Source organism: Prionailurus bengalensis, chromosome C1, assembly GCF_016509475.1.
Source record: "Prionailurus bengalensis isolate Pbe53 chromosome C1, Fcat_Pben_1.1_paternal_pri, whole genome shotgun sequence".
Taxonomy (NCBI): Eukaryota; Metazoa; Chordata; class Mammalia; order Carnivora; family Felidae; genus Prionailurus; species Prionailurus bengalensis.
Window position 1 is genome coordinate 64,223,334 of NC_057345.1, and position 22,773 is coordinate 64,246,106.

At 38.6% G+C, this 22,773-nt stretch overlaps 1 protein-coding gene and 1 pseudogene across 3 annotated transcripts in view; both read left to right on the plus strand.

Moving 5' to 3' along the window:
* Window positions 1–22,773, plus strand: part of ST6GALNAC3 (ST6 N-acetylgalactosaminide alpha-2,6-sialyltransferase 3) — a 549,238-nt gene that overhangs the window by 452,165 nt on the left and 74,300 nt on the right. The gene's annotated exons all lie outside the window — the stretch shown is intronic.
* LOC122480658 lies at window positions 296–1,853 on the plus strand (annotated as a pseudogene).

The following is a 22,773-nucleotide window of genomic DNA, read 5'->3' on the forward strand; positions in this document are numbered from 1 at the left end:
ATAGTTGTAAAATTCACATTGAGATAGGGACTGTGAAGGAAATAAATAAAATGGTTCTCTTAGAGCACGTAACACATTAATTTTATATAGACAGAAAAGGTCAGGAAACCTTTCTTCTTTAAAACGTGCTGGGAGAGGGTTGCCTGGGTGGGTCAGTCAGTTGAGCATCAGACTCTTGATTTCAGCTCAGGTCATGAGCTCATGGTTTTTTGAGTTTGAGCACCCCCCCGCCCCCCCCCCCCCCATGTGGGGCTCTGCACTGGCAGCATGGAGCCTGCTTGGAATTTTCTCTTTTTCCCTTTCTCTCTGCCCCTCCCCCCATTCATGCTGTCTCGGTCTCTCACAAAACAAATAAATAAACTTTAAAATTGTACTGGGAGGTTTGGAGGCATCTTTGAGCTTGCTAAGTAGACACCATGAGCAAAGCCTACCCTGTTGAGTTAAAAACATTTATGGACAAGAAATTATCATTGAAATTGAATTGTGGCAGACATTTCCAAGGAATATTGCAGGGGTTCAGTCCTTTTTTGAATCTTGTGATAGATGAATGTGTGCAGATGGCAACTGTGGGCAACAGCACAATATGAGACTGGTGGTAATATGAGGGAATAGTGTCATCATGTTAGAAGCCTTGTAATGAGCGTAAACAATGAGTGTGTTCACCAGAAGAAATCAGCTGCTTCTGAATATCCCCTCTCCATAGCACCTGTTTTACTACAATATAAAAATCAGGCCATGTGCATTTTCATATTGAACTTTTTTGTTAAATAAACTTTTGTAAGAGTAAAAAAAAAATAAAATAAAATAAACTTGTGCTTGGCTTCAGCAGGTCTCAGACTATACAGGGCCTTGTAGCCCATGATGAGGATTTTTAATTTTATGCCAAGAGTGATGGAAAGTAATTATTAAAGAATTTTAAGAGAGTCCTCTGAATGCCACTGGACAATGGATTGGAGGGCAGGAAGAGTGGAAGGAGTGAGATCAGGTGGAACAGAATGTTGGTGCTATAGATATGATTAGTGTGACAGCCATGTGATGGTGAGTCGTTGGATTTGAGGGATATTTTGGAACTGGAACTACTAAAACTCATTGATAGATGAGGGATGAGGGAAGGAAGAGAAAGGTATTGAGGATGACTGAATATTCCTGGCTTGAGCAACTTGCCATTTCCTATACCATTTACCGGGATAGAAGGACCAAGAGAGGAACACATAGAAGCAGAAAGGATCCCTTTTTGGGCTTGTTAAGTTTAAGGTGCCTATGAGATATCCAAAGCAGGCAGATATATGAATCAGAAGTTTGGAGACGTATTTTGCTGCTAGATACACATTTAGAAGTTGTCAGCATATCGATGGTATTAAAGTCATGGGAGTAGATAAGATTTCAGAGAAATGAACATTATGGAACTTAGAACATTCTGAGACTTGATACAGAAGGGAGAATCTTCAGAGCATCTTTCTATGAAGAGGACAGCATTTTAACACCCACAAAATAGGAAGAACATAATATCTGTTCTTTAAATTAAGGACATTTCATTGCATGAAATCCTCCCTCCATTGTCCTTACCATTCCTATTTTGCTTCAGATCAGTCAGAAGTTTGTCATGGAGCAGCCATTGCAAACCACTGCCCTAGAGTTTCTGCAACTGCCTTGGGTGGGAAGGACCTCATTTTGGTAGCAGAACTTCTTATCCACTCCCAGTTTCACTTGACCTCTTAGACTTTTCAGGCTTAAAAACACTTCTGGGGTTCGCACTCCTGCATGGCTCAGTCGGTTAAGCATCCCAGTTTGGCTCAGGTGATGATCTCACCACGTGTGAGTTCAAGCCCCACGTTGGGCCCTATACTGACAGCTCAGAGCCTGGAGCCTGCTTCGGATTCTGTGTCTCCCTCTCTCTTGGCCCCTCCCCTGTTTGCAGTCTGTCTCTCTCTCTCAAAAATAAATAAACATTAAAAAAATTTTAATAAATAAATAAACACTTCTGGGGTTTCTAAACCAAAGTCATCCACAGAGTGACTTAAGATCCTACCATATGACATCAGTTCCCTCCTATCCTGAAATGTAAAGTCAGTTACCACCTACACACTTTGTGGCATTCCTAAGTCAGAGGGCTACACTGTCAATTGTAGTGTAGTTATATGTGTGCATCGGGGTGAATTAACACTTACATAGCCATCTCTTCCTCCTGTCCATCATAGTATGGCACCCATCCTGGTGTTCTTTGCTAGTGGACCTAGTAAGGGTTTCTGAATTGTCTCATCACAATGTTCCAGACAGCCATGATCAATCAGATTGAATGTGGAAATTATTGTAATGATACTACTAGCAATAATAACCATGTATTATCATACTTGTAACTATTATTACTAGTAATATTCTTAATGCTTTGTGTCATGCTCTGCACTAAGGGTTGTCCATTCCTCAACTTATGTAAGCCTTCACCACAACTTAGAAGGTTGGTTCCATCTTACAGATGAAGAGGCAGAGTCTGAAAGATGGACTTCCCAGGTGTACATCCCATTATTGTTTTTACATTGTTTTATAATAACATGCCATTATCTGCAATGGTGGAAACTCGCTGGGACTCCATACTTTTCCTCTTCAAACCCTCAGCACCTAATAGTGCTTGGCACATTTAAGGTGCCTGATAAATATTGAAGATGGTATATACTCTATAGTGACAGAACCCTTTTGAAGGGTGGTGGTTGTGTCTTTGATGATTTAGAATCTCTTGCAGCTTCTAGCATAATTCTCCATAAATATTTGGAAGGTTGAATATGTGGGTTTAAAATGGGCCGAAAAACTCCTGGAAACTAAGAAGGTTCTGACGGCACTGCTGGTGGAGGGATTACCACCAAAGGAGGATTAAGAAGATGCATCACCTAATATGCTGTGGCGGCAACTGTGGGTCTGATTCTTACTGAAGCATTCTTATTCATGACCTGGGTGGAGAAAAGGAAGAAGCTGCTCATTTTTGGAATTCACTAATAATTTCAATTTGGAAAGTATGGTGAGCAGCTCAGACAACAGAAATAAAAGGCAAACAACCTGGGAGACTTGAGGTATGTCGGCTGGGAATAGTAACTTTGTGAGCATTTGAAAAAGGCAAGGCAGTGCATTCACCTGGGGGAAGGGAATCCAAACACAGAGCTGTTCTCAGGGAAGCAGATGCCAGAGCACAGCAATGCCAAAGTAGGCCCAGGGGGCATAGTGGTCTGCAAATTAAATTCAGGCCAGCCAGGCAGTCTGGCAGAATGAAAGGGAAGGCCAGGTTGAGGCTGCCTGTGCAGAAGGGCACGGAATAACAGTTCCTCTGTGGACACTTGGAGCTGGGCAGCACCTGGCACCACACGCTCTCTTCCCACCACCTCATTACTGGGGAAGCTCAGGCAATTTGGAAGAAGAGCAGAGAATAGCAAAAAGAGTGAATGAATTCAGGAAAGGACGTGGATGAAAGATCAAAAGAATTAGATAGCTGTAGTTTAGTTGCAGAAAGCTAAAGGGAGGAGGAGGGAAAGGCCTGGAAACTCAAATATCCAAGTCTACTCTGAAATAACCAACTGGAAACTTGCAGAGTACCCATCAAATTGAGACCTTTCAGATGAAAATGGACATTTTCTTCCAAGCCATGGGCTTCTTGCCTGAACTGGCACTCTGCCTACCCAGGTGCTCAGTAAATACTGTCTTGTAAAATAACCTTCCTTTGCCAGAAGAGTATAAGATCCGGGAAATAGACCAATAGGAAGCACATTAGAAAATCAGCCAACCCTTTCCACCCTTTCCTTAGTGCCCAGTGAGGACAGGATTAAAGGAACTAGATTTCTGTTGTGTTTTTCAAGTCAGACTCTTTCAACAATGAAGTTGCCTCTTCCCATTCAGATAAATACAGAGCAAAATAGAAAGCTCTGGAGCACAGGGAATGCCTAAGACACGGTTGGATAGCCTTTGGTTAAATCCTATCATTGCAATTTCCTTTATGTCAAGGGGACTGGGGGGATGCTAATTTTTTCCCCTCCCAGGCGGTGGAGGAGGTGGGTAGTGAAAGCTGTACCTCTGAACTAAAGGTGGACTTGGTGGAGTTGAGTTTTAAAAATCCAAGTAGATGGATTAGGAGTTCTTTGTTTTATAGAAAGAAGTCTCTGAAAACAGCAACTACCTGGCTGCTATTGAGTCTTTGTTTTCAGACCAACTCCACTGTTCTTAACCTGGAGCCCGAGATAGTCAAGTATTCAGATTCCCAGCCAGTTGCAAAGCAATCACACACCTGTTATTAAGCTCCAGCATCAGTGGGCTTCTTGCGCTCCTCAAACACGCCAACCCTCTGAAACCTACTGTTTCCCTCTCTGCTGGGCTTCCTTACCCACCCACTTCCTTGTCCTATTCCTGCTTTCTGCAGGGCTGGCTCCCTCTCATTCCTCTCTTCTCAACTTAAATATCGTCTCTTTTAGAAGGTATCTTTTTGGAGTGATTTTGCCTCCAAATAAGAGGAAATCATGTTAATAGAGGCTCCAGCCAGTAGGAGCTAAAAAGAAGTTCAGAGTAAACAGTCCGTCCAAACCATGGCTCAGCTCTGACTTCAGGGACCCAGGAGCCCATTACTGTGCTCCACCCCTCACCGCATATGGCTTCCATCTGCATCATCTCAAGATGTCTGGTCCATCCCCAGCATCACATCCATGCTGCAGACAGAATAATATACGAGGAGTAAAGGAGGGTGAAAGGCTTTTTTTCTAGTGATGCTCTTTTTGTGCAGAAAGGGCCACTGGCTCCAGAGACCCCTATGTCTAATTAGTTAGAACTGTGCCACGTGCAAAAGAGTCTGGGAAATCAATATTAGCTTCCCAACCTCTGTAGTAGAACAAGGCCAGGAAGAAGGGGGCACGTGGATAACTTTCAGGTAGCCAAACTTCAGGGCATGGTATTTGCCCTTCCATGGTATTTGCCCTGGCCCTGCTTGGTTATTCTGTCTCATAATTCCCTGCTTCTCTTCATGGCATTTCTCATAGTTTGTAGATGCACATTTGTAGTCCCACTGGAATGTGATACATATTCTTTCTATGCCTGGCTGTTTTACCATTCTATCACCAGAACCTAGCTTTGTGCCTGACAAATGGAAGGCACTTAATAAATATCACTTAATTCAGAGGCTAGTTGGCTGCTAGAAGAAAAGAGAAGCCACCTCTGAAATCATGTAATCACAACCTCCCAGGAAACTAGGATTCTGGCTGTCGACATTTGATTTTCACACAGATCCTTTTTTATTTATTAAAAAATATTTCAAATATAAGGAGATATGTATATGTGAAAGAAAATAATGAACATTCAAATACCTGCCACCCAGCTCTATCAAATTCACAGATTTTGCCAGAGGCCTTTGAGGTCTGTTAATATTGTTGTTGAATTTAAAAACAAAACACTGCAGATGCAGTTGAAGTCCCTGTGTCTCTTTTCCTGTTTCTCTGCTCCTGCTTCTGCTCCTGCCTTTCTCTGCCTGGAGGCAACCACTGCCCTGAATTTGGGTTTACCAGTCTAGTATGTGTTTTTATATTATGACTGTCTATATACATCCTTAAGCAATATAAAACTATAGCATGTTATTTTGTGTGTTCTTAAGCTGTCTATAAATACTATATTTTGTTCAAACACTATTCACATTATATAAATCTAAAGTATTATTGTCCAACCTTTTTAATCTACCTTGTTATTGATGTTTAACCATATTTTTGCACATAGCTATGCAGTGTCACAGTGTGAATATACCACAATTCAGTTACCCATTTTTCTCTCCATAAACGTTTGGATTTATCATTTAAAGTCTTTTCGTATTACAAATAATGATACTTACCATTAACATTCTTCAACATGTTTCCTTGTCATATGTGTAAGGATTTCTTAGTGTAAAGTGTATACCTAGAAGTAAAATTACAACATAAAGGAAGTATATGTCTTCACTTTTCTTTGATTTTGCAAGAGTGTACTACAAAACGTTGTGCCAATTGATATCCTCACAAGTAGTGGATGAGAGAAACTGTTCTGTACTCAACACTTGATATCAGACTCTGATTTTTGTCAATCTATTGATACAAAGTGATATCACATTTCACAGAGATCAACACATGTGTTAAATTTATTCTTAATTATATTTTAGTTATTGTTGTGAATGAGGTACTTTTTATATTATTATTCTTGAATGACCTGTTACTGCTCTGTAAAAATCCTGCCATTGTTTTTATGTTGATCCAGTATTTAGCCACCTTGCTGAACACGTAGTAAATTCTAACAGTGTGTAGATTCTCATCGATTATTTATGTAAACAAACTGACCATTTATACAGAAATACAGCGTTGTTTCTAATATGTACCTCGTTTTATTTTTCTTGTCTTATTGTGTTGACTGAGACTTTCTAACAGCATTAGAATAGTGACAGCAAGCATCCTTGTCTTATTCTAACTCTAATGGTGACATTAAGTTTCATTGTTAAGCTTGATCCTTGCTGTAGATTTTTGATAAATAATAATTATCAAGTTTAGAAAGTTCCCTTTTACTTTAATTTCCTAACAGTTTAAACATAAGTAAATGTTAAATTTCATTAAATATTTTTTGACATCTGTTGAGTTCACCATGGATTGTTTATTCTTTAATTTGTTGATTACTAATATTGTATAATGCATTAATAGATTTTCTAATGTTGAAACATCTTTTCATTCCTAAGATAATGTACATTGGTTATCAAGGGTGTTTCAAAGAAACACCTGGGTCTTTTCCTAAAGGACAAGAAACCTTAACATTTTTGAACAATTATTATTTTGATTTGACTTCATGTAAGTTTCTCTTTAGATCTGTGTGTGTTTGGCACATCATTTCTTTATTTCTTTCATTTTTTGGATTTTCTATATTTTAAAAAATGGAACATGTGAAAGTTGTATAATAGTAACAAAATATATGCACAGGGAGAGAGGAGGAAGATGGAAGTGTTAGCTCTGCTTATTTTGGACCATGAAATGAAGGGGAAGAACTTCTGATCAGCAGAATTTCTAGGGTAACTTGATTGAGTGGCATAATTAGTTTATTTCCTGAGTAGGTGAATCATGCTGGCCATTTGTCTAGAAACCTGGTGACACTTGTATCTAGTCATTTAAGAAAGAAATCCGTAATTGCCCCAGGTAGCTGGGAATTGCTTGTGAAGTAGAAAGGCTTGTCTTCCTAAAAGCTATCCTGGGTAGCACTGAGGTAGCTGGTGATGGAGAATGCATCTGCTCTTATTCTTTTAGAGCCACTTTTGGTTTTTCTCTGTTTTTATTCATCTTTGGTAATCACATCAGTTTTGAAACTTACATACATGTAAAACCTTTTGTAGTTCTAATACTCAGCAAAGGAACTATGCTCTGTTCAATGATTAGCGCTTCCATATTTTAAAAATTATTTCAATATAATTGCTCTTGGTGGTAAAACTGCCAGGTCATTGTAGAAATAAGGTTTTGATGGTTGTTGAACAGTCCTGTTTCTGAATATCTGTTCTAATTGTATGCACATATTCGTACAATTACTGTATTACCAAAAGAACTGTATACAAATAGTAGCAATAATGTGATGTCCTGGTCTGTTGGCTTTAAAAAAGATTTCAGAAATTGATTAAAACACTTAATGTTGGTTTTTAACTCAAGGACTTGTGAAGCAAATGACTCATTCCACTTGGAAACGTGTTACAGAGAGAATATTCTTTTCTCCTTCCCACTTCATTCTATAGAGCATAGGGGGAAAGATACCAAACTCCTGGGAGTTATCTCCTTGATTAACTGTGAAGTAATAAACATAGGAAGGCAGCAACAACTCAAGCAGTTGGGTACTAAATCTCCACCTTTATGGCCCGCATTTGCCAACTGTCTCCATATTTGACAGATAAAATGCATCTGTGAATTTTAAGCTTCTCAGGTTACAGTTAAGATATGTAATTAGATTTCAAGATATACATCTTACCCAAAACTTCTGCTATGGGGGGGAAAGCCAATTAACTCAGGTTTACTCAGCTTCGAAACAAAACTTCAACTTAACAATGGATGGAAGAACCTAACTAATGAGAACACTCCACATGGCACATGTTATTGTTTGTTGGAGACACTGTGTGCTCTGGGACACAGGCTCTTACTTTTCTGAAAGCTAGAGTCAGGAGGTTTACTTGGTTAATAAAGCCAGTTCCTTAAGCGATATAGTTTGATGCATGAGCAGGTGGAAATTAGTATTTTGAACATTTGCTGCATACAGTTTTCTAAGCATTTATACTCATTGGATGGAAGTTAACTATCTAAGAAACTGTATTAACTCAAACAGGCCAGTGAAAAACTGCTTCAGTGCTCTGAAGCAAAACTACATTCCAACTATGTAAAAGTCTGTGGGCCGCTAAGGACTAACTTCGGGTTAGAAATTTCCAATCATCATAATGACTATGATGATTGAAGTAACTAATATTGCCTGAGCAGGCATATATGTAAGCTCTTCCTAGATATTAGGTAAGCATTAACTTATTTATACTCATGAAAAGCATACACAATAGGTATTCTGTCATTTTATAGTTAGAAATGGAGGTTCAGAAAAGTAGAATAATTTGCCCAAGTTTGTCTAAGTGTCTCCCTCTCTCCTCTGTGAAATGAAAATAGACTAGCTGATTGTTGCCTTTTGTAAAATAGCCTTAATGCCCTTAAAAGTAAAAGCTTCCTTGGATCATATAAGAAGAGATTTCATTAAGACAGTAGATATATCAGCTCATTAGAGCAAGCATATATGTTATTGTTCACAGACACAAGAAATTCATGTGGGATGAAGTTACTATATACCTTCAAGAAGATAGTAGTCTAATCAGGCAGATAAATACATGAGGAATTACTTGAAATAATTAAAAAACAAAATGTCAAGAGATGCAAGGTAGGCCGATACTGAGAAGTGAATTGTAATTCCTCTGGACTTCATTTGTATCAGCAATGAAACGATGGGGCGGGGTGGACAACTACTTCCCTTAAAAGTTTCTTCCTGGGGCGCCTGGGTGGCTCAGTCGGTTAAGCGTCAGACTTCGGCTCAGGTCACGATCTCGCGGTATGTGAGTTCGAGCCCCGCGTCAGGCTCTGTGCTGACTGCTCAGAGCCTGGAGCTTGTTTCAGATTCTGTGTCTCCCTCTCTCTCTGACCCTCCCCCATTCATGCTCTGTCTCTCTCTGTCACAAAAATAAATAAAAACATTAAAAAAATTAAAAAAAAAATAAATAAAAGAAAAGTTTCTTCCTGCTCCCTGACAGAGGTTGGGGAGCCTGAGTGCATATGCACAGATCAATTTGGAGAACACAGCCAGTGCTGACTATCAAAGCAAAGTGGGGCGGGTCATTCAAGATCTCCTGGAGATGAGATTGGAACAGGATCCAAAGAAGGTGAGACATATTGATTAGTTCAGAGGGGATATTCAGATATGAGGGTAAAGGTAGAGTGAGGATATTGATCGAAGTGGAGATAGAGTGAGAAAATAGCAGGTATAAAGAAAGGTGCAGAGTGACAGATTGAATAAATTTTTCTAAAGTAGACAGGTCAGGAAAATTGAAGGAAGAAGTTGATAAAGCACCTTAGGATTACCAGTGATCAACTTGTTTTAAGCCCCTGTGTGTCAGAACAACCAAATCAGAAACTCTGGGAAGTAGGATGGTGTGTGTTTTTTTAAGGTTTATTGAGATATATAATTCACATATCACATATTTCACCTGTTTAAAGTTTATAATTCAGGGTTTTTTAGTACTGCGCTGTGTGTCCATCAGCACAATCAATTTTAAAACAATTTTTATCAGTCCCCTCAAAACTGTACCTGTTAGTAGTCACTCCCCAATATCCCTAATTCACCTCCCAGATCTAGGCAGCCACTAATGTATTTTCTGTCTGTACAGATCTGCCTGTTCTGAATATTTCATATAAGTGGAATCATATAATAGATAGCCTTTTGTGACTGGCTTCTTTCATCTAGCATGATATTTTTAAGGTTCATCAATGCTGTATGTAGAATGTATCATCACTTCTCTATTTTTTATAATGGAAAAATACTCCATTATGTGGATATATACCTATACATTTTATTTATTCATTTATCAGCTAATGAACATTTGTATTGTTTCCACTTTTTGACTGATATGAATAATTATGCTATGAACATTCATGAACAAATTTTGTTTGAACACATGGTTTCATTTCTCTTGGATATATACCTAGAAGTGGAATTACTGGATCATGTGCTAACATTTTGAGGAACCGACAAGATTGTCTTTCAGAGCAGCTACACCATTTTATATCCACAGCAGCAATGTATGAGAATTTTAGTTTCTTCATCTTTGGCAACACTTGTTATTATCTTATCTTTTTGGTATTATTCATCCTAGTGGATGTAGAGTGGTATCTTATTTGGGTTTGATTTGCATTTCTGATACCTAATGATGTTGAACATCTTTTCATGTGCTTATTTTCCATTTGTCAATTTTCTTTGGAAAAAAGTCTATGCAAATCCTTTGCCATGTTTTAAGTGAGCATCCTTTTGTTTTTGTTATTGAGTTATCATAATTTGTCATGTGTTCTAGACACAAATCCCTTATCAGATGGATAATTTGCAAATATTTTCTCTCATTTGCTGTTGCTGTCTTTTCACTTTCCTGACAGTTTCCTTTCAAGAACAAAAGTTTTTAATTTTGATGAAGTCCAATTTACACATTATTAATTTTGTCCTTTGTGTTTTTGATGTCATATCTAAGAAGAAATTGCCTAAGCCAAAGACAGGAATATTTACTCCTGTATTTTCTTTTAAGAGTTTTATCGCTTTAATTTATACTTAGATCTGTAATCCATTTTAGTTAATCTTTGTGGAGGGTGTGAGGAAGGGGTACAGCTTCATTCTTTTTCACGTAGATATGCAGTGATCCCAGGACTATTTGTGGCAAAAACTATTTCCCCCCACAATGAATTGGCTTGGCCCTGTTGTCAAAAATCAATTGATCATAGATGCATGGAGTAAATTTTGAAATCAAAAAGTGTGAGTCCTCCAACTTTTTCTTCTTCTTTTTCAAGATTGTTTTGGCTACTCCATATTCCTTAAGTTGCCATATAAATTTTATGATTAGGTTATAAATGAGATGTGGGCTTTTTCAAACTACACAGGTGATTCTAATGTGTAGTCAGGGTTGCAAATCACTGATATAGGTCTGAGAAACACAAATGATGTTTATTGATCTACTAATATGCATCTAGCTTCTGCACTGGGTAACTTACATTTTTTTCTTAAATCATTTGATCCCCCATAATAACATTATGCGACAGTCACTATGATCTCTAATTATAGGTGATAAATCGGAGTCAAAATCTTGTCCATAGTTACTTGGTAATGATGTTGAGATTTAACTCATGTTGACTATTCCAATTCCTTACCCAAGAAATGTAGATCAGATCATCTGGAAACTAACTCTTACACACCTATGGTCTTTGTATTACTATTATAACATTCTTATTAGAAAGAAAATAAATCAAGTTTGTGTGGTATGGCTGAATCATAAAGGCATATAGGAAGAACATGACAAAAGATAAAGCTTCTTAGATAGGAGGAGCCATGGTGTTTCCCAAATGGCAGACTGTGATAAATATTTCATATTCCACAAAAGCATTTTAGGGGGGCAGTCTGCTCAGTTTTTAATAAAGTTAAATTTACTTACAATACTTGGCCTCTGAGATTATTTTCTTTACTGGAAGGTGCATCTATGTAAAACATTCTTGTTAAATTATGTAGAGAACGTATAAACATTATTTGTTTTACCTTTTCCTCTTCTGAATAATAATGGAAAGTCTAAAACCCTATGTAAGTCTCCCAAAATTGTTTATTTTACTTTGCTACTTCAGGAAGCCCAAGTCTATAAACCAGTACCATACAAAATAGTGAGCTCCTGAAGAATTTTGAGTGTGAAGTGAAATGAAACCCTTAGGTTTACATGTAAGAAAGATCACCTTTTCAACAAATGGTGTTAGGACAACAGCATATCCACATAGCAAAAAATGAAATTAGAATCCTACTTCACACAATATACAAAAATTTAAAAAATGGATAACAGACTTAAACGTAGGAAATAAAACTGTAAAAATCCTGAAAGAGGGGTGCCTGCGTGGCTCAGTCAGTTAAGCATTCAACTTTAGCTCAGGTCATGATCTGGCAGTTTGTGAGTTTGAGCCCCACATTGGGCTCCCTGCTGTCAGAACAGAGCTCATTTCGGATCCTCTGTCTTCCTCTCTCTCTGCCCCTCTCCCACTTGTTCTCTCTCTCTCTCTCTCTACCCCAAAATCAATAAATAAAATTTATAAGTAAATAAACAAATAAATAAATAAAACTCCTGAAAGAAAAATAAGAGTAAATATTCATGATTTTGGATTAGACAATGGTTTCTTACACTCAACACCAGAAGCACAAGCAACAACAACAAAGTAGATACGCTGGACTTCACTAAAATTTAAAACTTTTGTGCTTGAAAAGATACTGTCAAGAAAGTGAAAAAACCAATCCACAGAAAATGAAAGAAGATATTTGTAAATTGTATTCTTGATAAGGGATTTTTATCTAGAACATATGAAGAGTTACTACAACTCAATAACAAAAAGATAAATAACCTAATTAAACAATGATTTGAATAGAGAAAGGATTTGAATAGATACTTCTCCAAAAAAGATACACAAATAGTCAATAAGCACAGGAAAAGATGCTCAACATCAGTAGGTATTAGACAAATGCAAATCAAAACTACAATGAGATTCCACTTTGTAACCACTAGAATGGCTATTACCAAAAAGATAGACAATAACAAGTGTTGACAAAGATGGAGAAACTGAAACTCTGACATATGGCTAGTAGGGATGTAAAATGGTGCAGCTACTCTGAAAAAACACTCATATTTCCTCAAAATGTTAAACATCCAGTTGCATATAGAGTAATTTTACCCTAAGAGAAGTGAAAACACATGTTTTCACAAAACTTGGCCATGAATGTTCATAGCAACATTATTCATATCAGCCAAAAAGTGGAAACCCAAATATTCATCAAGTGATAAATATCTTTTAAAAATATGGTATATACATAAAATAGAATACTCAGCAATAAAGTACTCAGCAATAATTTATTACTCAGCAATAATATTACTCAGCAATAAATAGTATGGATAAGTACTGCAAAATGGATGAACATTGTAAAACATTATATTAAGAGAAAGAAGCTAGTCACAAAAATCCACTTCTATCAAATGTCCAGAATAGGTAAATCTATAGAGAATGAAAGTAGATTGGGGCAGGGACATAGAACTGGGACAGGAATGAGGTGAACTGCTAATGGGTGCAAAGTTTCTTTGGGGCTGATAAAAATGGTCCAAAAAGTAGATTGTGACAATGATACACAATTCAGTGAATATACTAAAGACCACTGAACTGTATACTTTAAAGGAACTAATAATATGGTATGTGAATTACTACAAAGCTATTTAAAAAAAAAAAAAAGATTGTTAAGTGTCAATACGGAAAACAGGATGTTAGAGACTGACACTGTAGATAAGGAAATAAACCAAACAGGTGTTGATATAATCCAAGGAAGTGATAAGCTGGGCCCGAACTAACAGTGGTACTTTGGGGACAGGTCCAGGATCGGAAGGTAACCAGGCAAACTAACTCAACACCATCCTTGATGACTGGTAAGCGTCAGTTTATTTAGAAACACCCAGAGCTGGGGGCGCCTGGGTGGCTCAGTCAGTTAAGCGGCCAACTTTGGCTCAGGTCATGGTCTCGCAGTCTGTAAGTTCGAGCCCCGCGTCGGGCTCTGTGCTGACCGCTCGGAGCCTGGAGCCTGTTTCGGATTCTGTGTCTCCCTCTCTCTGACCCTCCCCCATTCATGCTCTGTCTCTCTCTGTCTCAAAAATAAATAAACGTTAAAAAACATAGAAACACCCAGAGCTGAGGCCTCTGTCATTGGTTCCTATCTTCCAGCTGGCCTAACTGGAGAATCATTTTTAAATAATTTTATTGTTTAGGATCAAAATTTTCTTGTCTGCAACATTTACCGATTGTTTTAAGTCTGCCTCATAAAAATAGACACATTGCTTTAAGTTTTGAAAATTTTGTTTGTTTAGTAAATGATCAGGATCTGTTGTGGTTTTTAGGTTATATAAATGTACAATGAAAGTCAGAGAGGCTAATTCTCAAATTAGAAATCTATAGTTGGAACACTGAAAACTTAACCAGATGTGCAGATGAAGGGATCGAACCCTTTGTAGTGTTGGACCAGCTCTCTCACCGTAATTACATCTAGGCTGTACAGAAAAGGCATAGTAGTCCCAGCACCATGTGGGGTTTTCACTGGTGGCATCTCTTTGGAATACTGAGAAGGAACTATTGATACTCCTGACATCCAGGTTAATCAAGATGAGATCCTTTTAGGCAACCTAACAATACGTTTACATTACACACACAGAATTTTTCTGTTAAGATTCCATTAAATATTTAACACCACTAAAGAAAAATATGTCCAGCAATGTAGCTGTATCAGAATGGGAAATCAATTAGTTTTCAATCCTGTTTGGCAACCCTCTCACTAAACCAGGCGGGCAAAAACCTGTAGAATGAGAGGAAGGGATGTTAGGCCTTAAGCCAGAGACGGAATTAAATCTCTGTTGGTCCATCTACTTTAAAACCTGCATCCCTTTCTGTGTGCCATCAAAGGGACAAACTTGGAGAGGCAGATGCCTGACATCGCTTTTGTCTGGAAAATCAGAAGTGTTACAGAAGGCATGCTGATTGTTTCCAGCACTTTCTTTAAAATGTTCTTTTCACCCATACAGTTTTCTCTGGTATTCCCCAAAGGAAGATAGTAGTTGGGATTTCAGAGTCTCAGCAACACCCTGATGACAAAGTTAGGCATATTTAGTGACCAATTTAGCTTTCATACTCCAAAGCAGTAGAAATAATAGCAATAATAACAATAATAAAAATATTTTACATTTATTTAGCATGGTACGCTTACAAAGCACTTCACATACATTGTCTCATTTAATTTACCCAGTGGAGAAAACTGTGCTATTTAACTGTTCAATATATGTTTAATTTGATTTTATTATGAAAAAATACGAAGCAAAAAGTTTTCCTCCATAGGAAAATAAAGGCCATAGAAGAATTTTTAGCATAGCTTCCATGGCAATGCTGAGCAATGTTCTTTCTCCCTTCTGCCCCCTAAACATATTCTGGCTAATAGTAAATGTTCCTAATACCTTCACCAGGAGTAAAGAGTAACAATAATTTCTCCCATTTTGTCGAGGAGGATCCATTGAGCATCCCGGGCCCCCAGAAGAATAGACAAGAGGTATGGGGGTGAGCATATAATGAACTTGATCACATTTCTCTAACACAGTCGTAGAAAAGAAGTAGGCTATCCACTTCTCATCTGATAGTTTGCCTCTCGTTAGACCATAGACTTAATCTTGCAGTGTAGGTTCTTATAGAAAACTGGATAACCTATTGGGATGAACTGAGCACAAGAGATTTAACATGAAGCTAATAACGTTTGAGCCCCAGGTCCCTTAACTTGCATGGGTCCCTTTTGGAGGTAAAGGCATCACAGAAGAAGGAACTGAATCTTCAGGTATCCAGTAACTTGTGATTTATTTTTTTCTTTCTAAATATTTACTTTTGTACCTAATTTGTATTTGTAATTTTATTTTTTTAAAAGACCTTCCTTCCTCCTAATCATACAGGTTTTAGGCCTCATGCCACCCAGACCCACTCCTGCAAAGTACTTGATTCAAATACCACAGAAAAGGCTTCAATATTCATAGCAAGGCCAGATTTGGTGGTAGATCCACTGGTGATACAAAACTGGCGAGATCAAAAGATAACACGCCAAATTCATATATGCAAAATAAATCCCACGTCTTTATTTTTCTGAAACTGATCTAGTCTTCAGGCTCATCTTCCTCCTGGGTAGTAGAGAAACTTCAGCTTGGTAGTTCTGTTTGTTGTTGTTTTTTTCTTGTTCTTTCCATTTAAAATACTCCTTTCCAGGAAAATGCTTGAAGTTTTAGAATTAGCCACCTCCCTCTTTCTGTTTGTTTAGTAAACGATCAGAATCTGTTGTGGTTTCCAGGTTATATAAATGCCTATACCATAAAAGTCAGGCTAATTCTCAAATTAGAAATCTATGATTGGAAAACTTGAAGTGTTAGCCAGATGTGCAAAGTTGGTGCCTGGCTATAGGGAGTGGGGCTGGGGGTGTCCCTTGGTCTTCGTATCCAAGGGCAGAGGGCCCCTCTGGTCTCACTGATTATGCCTATTTTTTTTTCTGGGCTCTCATTGGGTAAATTTTTTTTGTTTTTATTTTTTAAATGCTTATTTTTGAGAGAGACAGAGACAGAGACAGCATGAGAGGGGAGGGGCACACAGAGAGGAAGATAGAATCCGAAGTAGGCTCCAGGCCCCGAGCCACCAGCACAGAGCCCAACATGGGGCTCGAACTCACAGACCTTGAGATCATGACCTGAGCCAAAGTCAGATGTTTAACTGACTGAGCCACCCAGGCACCCCTCATTGGGTAAACTTTATGGAGGCTTGCCAAGTTGGGAACAAAATTACTCCATTTGAGGGCATACCCTCTTTAAAGCTTAACACACATGCCATCATCCTCCTGCTGTCTTCCAGAATACAAGAGGAAACTTGAGTTGAGGAAGTTTCTGGATAGCTAAACACAGTCCAGTTCACTATGTGGGGCCACCACTGAAGTCTCCTCCCGAGCACAACCACAACTCCCCCTCCATACCAGGAGATATCAGGACACATGTCTTCTCATTGGCTTCCCCTACCTCTCCCTGTTTTCTTCCCACGGAAGAATTCCTCACTGACAGACAAACATCCCTCCTACTGCCCAATCCCCATTTCTATTCCTTTCTTGAATGGGCTTCCTCTAAATCCTATGCTTCTCCCCAGAACAATAAACCTCAACTGAAGTAATAGAATGTCCGCTGTGTTACGGAAAAAGCATACATAAGCCTGATTTGTGCTCCAGGCCTGGTTCTTGATGTGTTAATTAAAGCTAAAAGATTTTAGAAAATCCCTTTCATTTTCAACAGAAACAGTTGTTAAAAACTATTGTCTTACTGCCTCTAGCAAAGATCTGGCTATCCAAAGTTCTTTATCAACTCTCCTTTTACCTTTGCAATCCTGCCCTAATAATCCTAATCTTCTCTGGGCCATATGGATGCCTCTGGAACAATGTGAGGATGTGCACAAAAAACTGCAGCAAGAAAAGGCACATTAACATAATTTAAAATTATTTTCTCTACCACAAGACTATTAAGAGGTCTTTTTTTTCAGATTTTCTTTTGAAAGTATTTCTATTTTAAGCAGTGTATGTTTTTATTTTATTTCAGTTATCGTTCTAAGTGACAGTTTGGTACTCTGATATGAAACTAGTGAGATAAGTACATATTTATGTTTAGTTAACAAATATGACTTCTATGGATAGTAGATGTTAGGTAATAGTGAATGGCAGGTACCATTTGCATCCTTGGAGGTTGAATTCCAACCATCAAGGCTTTCCCAGATTCTATTCCAGAAGTGACATGCTATATATATATATATATATATGGCTGTAAATCTGTATATCTCTCAGACATGACGTGATATATAAGTAGCTTTCAAAGGGGCCTGGCTTAACAACTTGAAGGTAAAGAGCAATTCATATTTAAGACATCCCAACAATAGAGGGGACTATGGCAATAACTTCCTAATTGGTCTTCCTGCATCTACCCTCTCTCCCTACAGTTTATTTTCTACACAGAAACCAGAACTTCTCTTGTAAACCTAAATAACCCTCCAGTGGCCTCTCAAGAACTCAAGCTCAAGTTCTTTACAGTGTCCCAGCAGGTCCCCCATATCCTACCTCCTGCCTCCTGTGACTCCATTCCAGCCACACTGGCTTCCTTGCTGTTCCTCCAGCCCTTCTGCACATCCCTGCTTTAGGGCCTTTCCAATTACTGGAGTACTCTTCCCTGGGAGACTCTGTGACTCATACCCTCATTTCCTTCACACCTGCTGAAATGTCACCTAATCAGAGAGATGTTGTTGGACCACGCTGAATGAAGTCCTCTCCTTGCCTTACACAGCACTATTTGCCTCTTACCCTGTTTTATTCTTCCTAGCACTTCCTCACATTGTCAGAATTCATTTTCTCTCTTGCTCCATTGGCAAGTATACTCCGTGAGATGGGATGTGCTTTATTTATTGCTGAAATCCCAGCTCCTAGAGGAGTACCAGGCACAAAGTAGACCATCAGTTACTGACCAACTCATCCCAGGTTGCTTTAACATTTCTAAGTTTTAACAAAAAATTTCACATCCTTGGAATCCACTTTGCCCCAGGAAATCCCAGACTATTGGCCACACTACTCTCAGTAAGTAGTTGTCAAATTGAAAGAAAGGGAAAAAAAAGAATAAAGACGGGGGGGGGGGGAGCTAAGAAGGAAAGGAAGGAGGGAGAGGGAAAAAGAGGGAAAGGATATTAACATTTCCCTATTATATATGTGGAAAGCCAGAAAAATATTTTTGTACTATTTTCAGGAGATGCCTGGATCAAATTAAATATGTTTTTTAAAGCAGTGAGACCCTCTTGTTCTTGGTTTTGATGTTTCACAGTACCGTAACACATCTGATTGGAATTTCAATTTCAGGTTTAATATACTATGCAAGCTGGTGTAGGCTCTATAATTATGCATATTCATGGGAGCAATCATGCCCTTACTTTTGATATGACTGGCAAAGTAAGGTACTAACAAGAGAACAATAATCAAAGAAACAGGGGGAGTACCAATTGTTATTTACTTATGACATTTTACAGGAAAAACTGAAGCAAAATGAAAGACTGTTTCCAATGATGTACTGAAACTAACAAAACAATGTTATAAAACGCCACTTTTTTTCCCCTTTACACAATAAAACATTTTAAAACTGCACCACTAGGCAGCCACTCCACCAGACGTAATAATATTAAAATGTGAAGGTACTTAATAATATTGCAGTTTTAATTTTTAATTCCTTCGATATTTCAAAGATGTTCTGTCTGTGAACAGCCCAAATCAAATCAAACTGGTACTGTCTCTTGTGGGTCCTTATACTGTGGTCCCAAGAACCTACTGGTGCCTCTTCTGGGTGCATTTAAGTTATTTACCTTGACAATTCTTCAACCTATCTAGGGTGGGTGTATAAATTTGTAACCAGTTGTGGGATGTAATAAAGGAAGATCTGTCTTCCTGTGCTTGGAATTGTCAATTGTGTATCAGGACCACAGACTCTGTGTTGAGTGTCTGTTTCATGTGATCTAAGCAAATAACTACGTACCTCTGTGCGTCAGTGGTTGCATCTGTATGATAGAAATAAGATTATTGCCACCTTAACGGGAGAAGAGAGGCTTTAGAAATAAAAGCAAGGAAGAAAACACTAAACTCAAGACAGGAGTCACATCTTATTATTTTGTATCACCAGTGCCTGGCAGAACACCCAACTGACTTGCTGTGGGCATTAGGAGGTCCCTTATCTATTATGTCATTCCCTCTTGCAAGCCACCCTGTAAAGCAGGTGTTATCACACCCTGCTTGTAAAGCTCAGAGAAGTCCACTGGCTTGCTAGGATCAGACAACAAGTACATGGTAGAGGCATGATTCAAACCTTGCCCTTGCAGCTCCAGTCTGGTCCTTGTTCCAGAACAGCTGTGTGTTTTCTCTAGCCATTGAGTTGTTTCATATGTTAACCATTTCACATTGTTTTAACACACCAAAGCCTATCTACAGAAACGTATGGAAGGTTTGTGGCTGAGCCTGCTTCTGTACTGTGTGTGTACTTTCTTCCTGACGCTCTCTTTGCAGACCATCTCTATCCCAGCATGAGAGTGGTCTATAAACCCTGTGCAATCACATTGTAATTTGGAATCTCTACAGGAGCTGACTATATTGAACCAGTGCATGGATTAACACCTAGTTCAACACACACAAAACCATTCCCCACCCATACCAGCAGTTTTCACCCAACCAAACAATAGCAGACTGAGGTTCTACACTATGGAGAGATAGCGATGGAAGGGCATAGTGGAAATACTGACACACCATACGTTACTTAGTGTGCAGGTGCATTAATGAGCCCTTGCCTCAAATCCCAGGTTTGCCGAGAATATCACAGCAAAGCCATCTCGGGTGTGAGTGGAAATTCTAGTAGTGTTCATGCCTGTGCTAAGCATTTCCTGGAACCTATCACAAAAGATTCGTTTCCCAAATGCATTTTGTTAATTTAATTGATTTTGTTCTTTTTGTGGCTAGAAACCTAGAGAGAGATAGAGAAGAATAAATGGGTGAAACTGCTCCAGGGGATGGCTTGTCTGTGGAAGCATCCTGGGCATTCTGAAGGGACCTGGATGAGTCCCACTTGTCAAAGGATCTGCTATGCATTTTGCAGAAAAAAAATAACCCCTTTCAGCTGTTGATATACCATTCTCTAGGGAAATGAATGAAGAACCATATACTACTGTCTCTGCTGCCTAAATATATACTTGTTTGAAGAGAAGGCAACCAAAGCAATACAACAAAAAATAATAATTTCAAAAATATTACGTTTTCCTTCCAAGACATATTTTGTTCTTTTGATAGCAAAACAAGTTCAGTATATGCAAGGAGGAGGAAGTATTCCAGACTGAAAATGGATTTCAGCTTGACAAAAATGAATTAATAGAGACACGGTAAGTCACTTATTTAACCCAGTACCTGGGCTGCCAGATTAACCTTGTGTGAGCTGAGACAACTAAAGAAAATTCTGTGTTTGTTCTGCTGCAAAATTAGCCCAAGCAAATCAAAACAAGACTTCTAGGCAAATCAAAATGACATGTTCAAAATAAAATCATGTTAATATGGGTTGCAAATGCAACTTTATTAGCAAGTCAACTTTAAGAGAAGTGCAGTCTGGATGTGAAAACCTGATTGCTTGAAGAAAAAAACACTCCCAAATAATTACTCTCTTAATAGGACCACAGTTAAAATCAGGACAGCATTTAGAGAGCTTCTTCCTACTTCTCACCCTGTGTATTATTTATGGCTGCAGGTTAGGCTATACCCCCCCAAATATCATATTTCTCACCAGAAGCAGCACTAAGTAATTGGGTGCTGCTGGGCTTAATGTTCAATACTGAGTCATTTTGATTAGACCCATATTTTATCACTAGTGCTGTTTGCATCAGTGATTTTTTTTAAGCCACGAAACTTCTGTGTTCTTGGATTTGATGTTCATAAAATTAAGGAAATCAGTTTCTTACGTCTACTTTTCTCAAGAATCAAGTGACTTAGTGTCTCATCCAGGTCTAGGTGGTTTGAAACACAAGCCATTTCCTGTGTGACGCTAGATGCGAACTCAATCTGCTTTCTGTAATGAAGCAACAAAGTTAAAGAAGGGCTGGGCCATACTCTGAGCTGCGGAAGTAATGGATCTAAGTTAGATAGGTAATTCAGCCATTTCTAAGTAGCATGCACTCGTGTTGGTTGAGCTGATAATGTCTATCTGAAGTCAATATGAAATTTAAACTTTTTGGAATATCTTTTTTTTTAATGAATATAATTTACTGTCAAATTGGCTTACATACAACACCCAGTGCTCATCCCAACAAGTGCCCTCCTCAATGCCCATCACCCTTTTTCCCCTCTCCCCCACCCCCCATCCACTCTTAGTTTGTTCTTTTTATTTAGTAGTCTCTTATGGTTTGCCTCTCTCCCTCTCTGTTTGTATCTTTTTTTTTTCCTCTTTCCCTTCTCCAATGGTCTTCTGTTCAGTTTCTCAAGATCCACATATGAGTGAAAACATATGATATCTGTCCTTCTCTGACTGACTTATTTCACTCATCATAATACCTCCCAGTTCCATCCACGTTGCTGCAAATGGCCAGATTTCATTCTTTCTCATTGCCAAGTAGTATTCCATTGTATAAATAAACAACACCTTCTTTATCCATTCATCAGTTGACAGACATTTAGGCTCTTTCCATAATTTGGCTATTGTTAAAAGTGCTGCTATAAACATTGGGGTACAAGTGCCCCTATGCATCAGCACTCCTGTATCCCTTGGGTAAATTCCTAGCAGTGCTATTGCTGGGTCATAGGGTAGGTCTATTTTTAATTTTTTGAGGAACCTCCACACTGTTTTCCAGAGCGGCTGTGCCAGTTTGCATTCCCACCAACAGTGCAAGAGGGTTCCCGTTTCTTCACATCCTCGCCAGCATCTTTAGCTTCCTGATTTGTTCATTTTGGCCCCTCTGACCGGTGTGAGGTAGTATCTCAGTGTGGCTTTGATTTGTATTTCCCGGATGAGGAGCGATGTTGAGCATCTTTTCATGTGCCTGTTGGCCATCTGGATGTAGTCTTTGGAAAAGTGTCTATTCATGTCTTCTGCCCTGGAATATCTTAATAAAAATATCTTTATAAAATATATAAACCTTTATGAAATATCACTAAAAATGTATGTATAGTAATGGGTAGTTCTTCACCTATGTTTTAGATCGTCTGCCCTCAGTCTGAGGGTCCTAATTTTGCCTTCCTCCCTACCTCGCTCCTTCTTTCCCTCCCTCCCCCGTCCTTCCTTTCTTCCTTCCTTCCTTCCTTCCTTCCTTCCTTCCTTCCTTCCTTCCTTCCATACATGCAGTTATTTCTCTGTACTGTTGATTT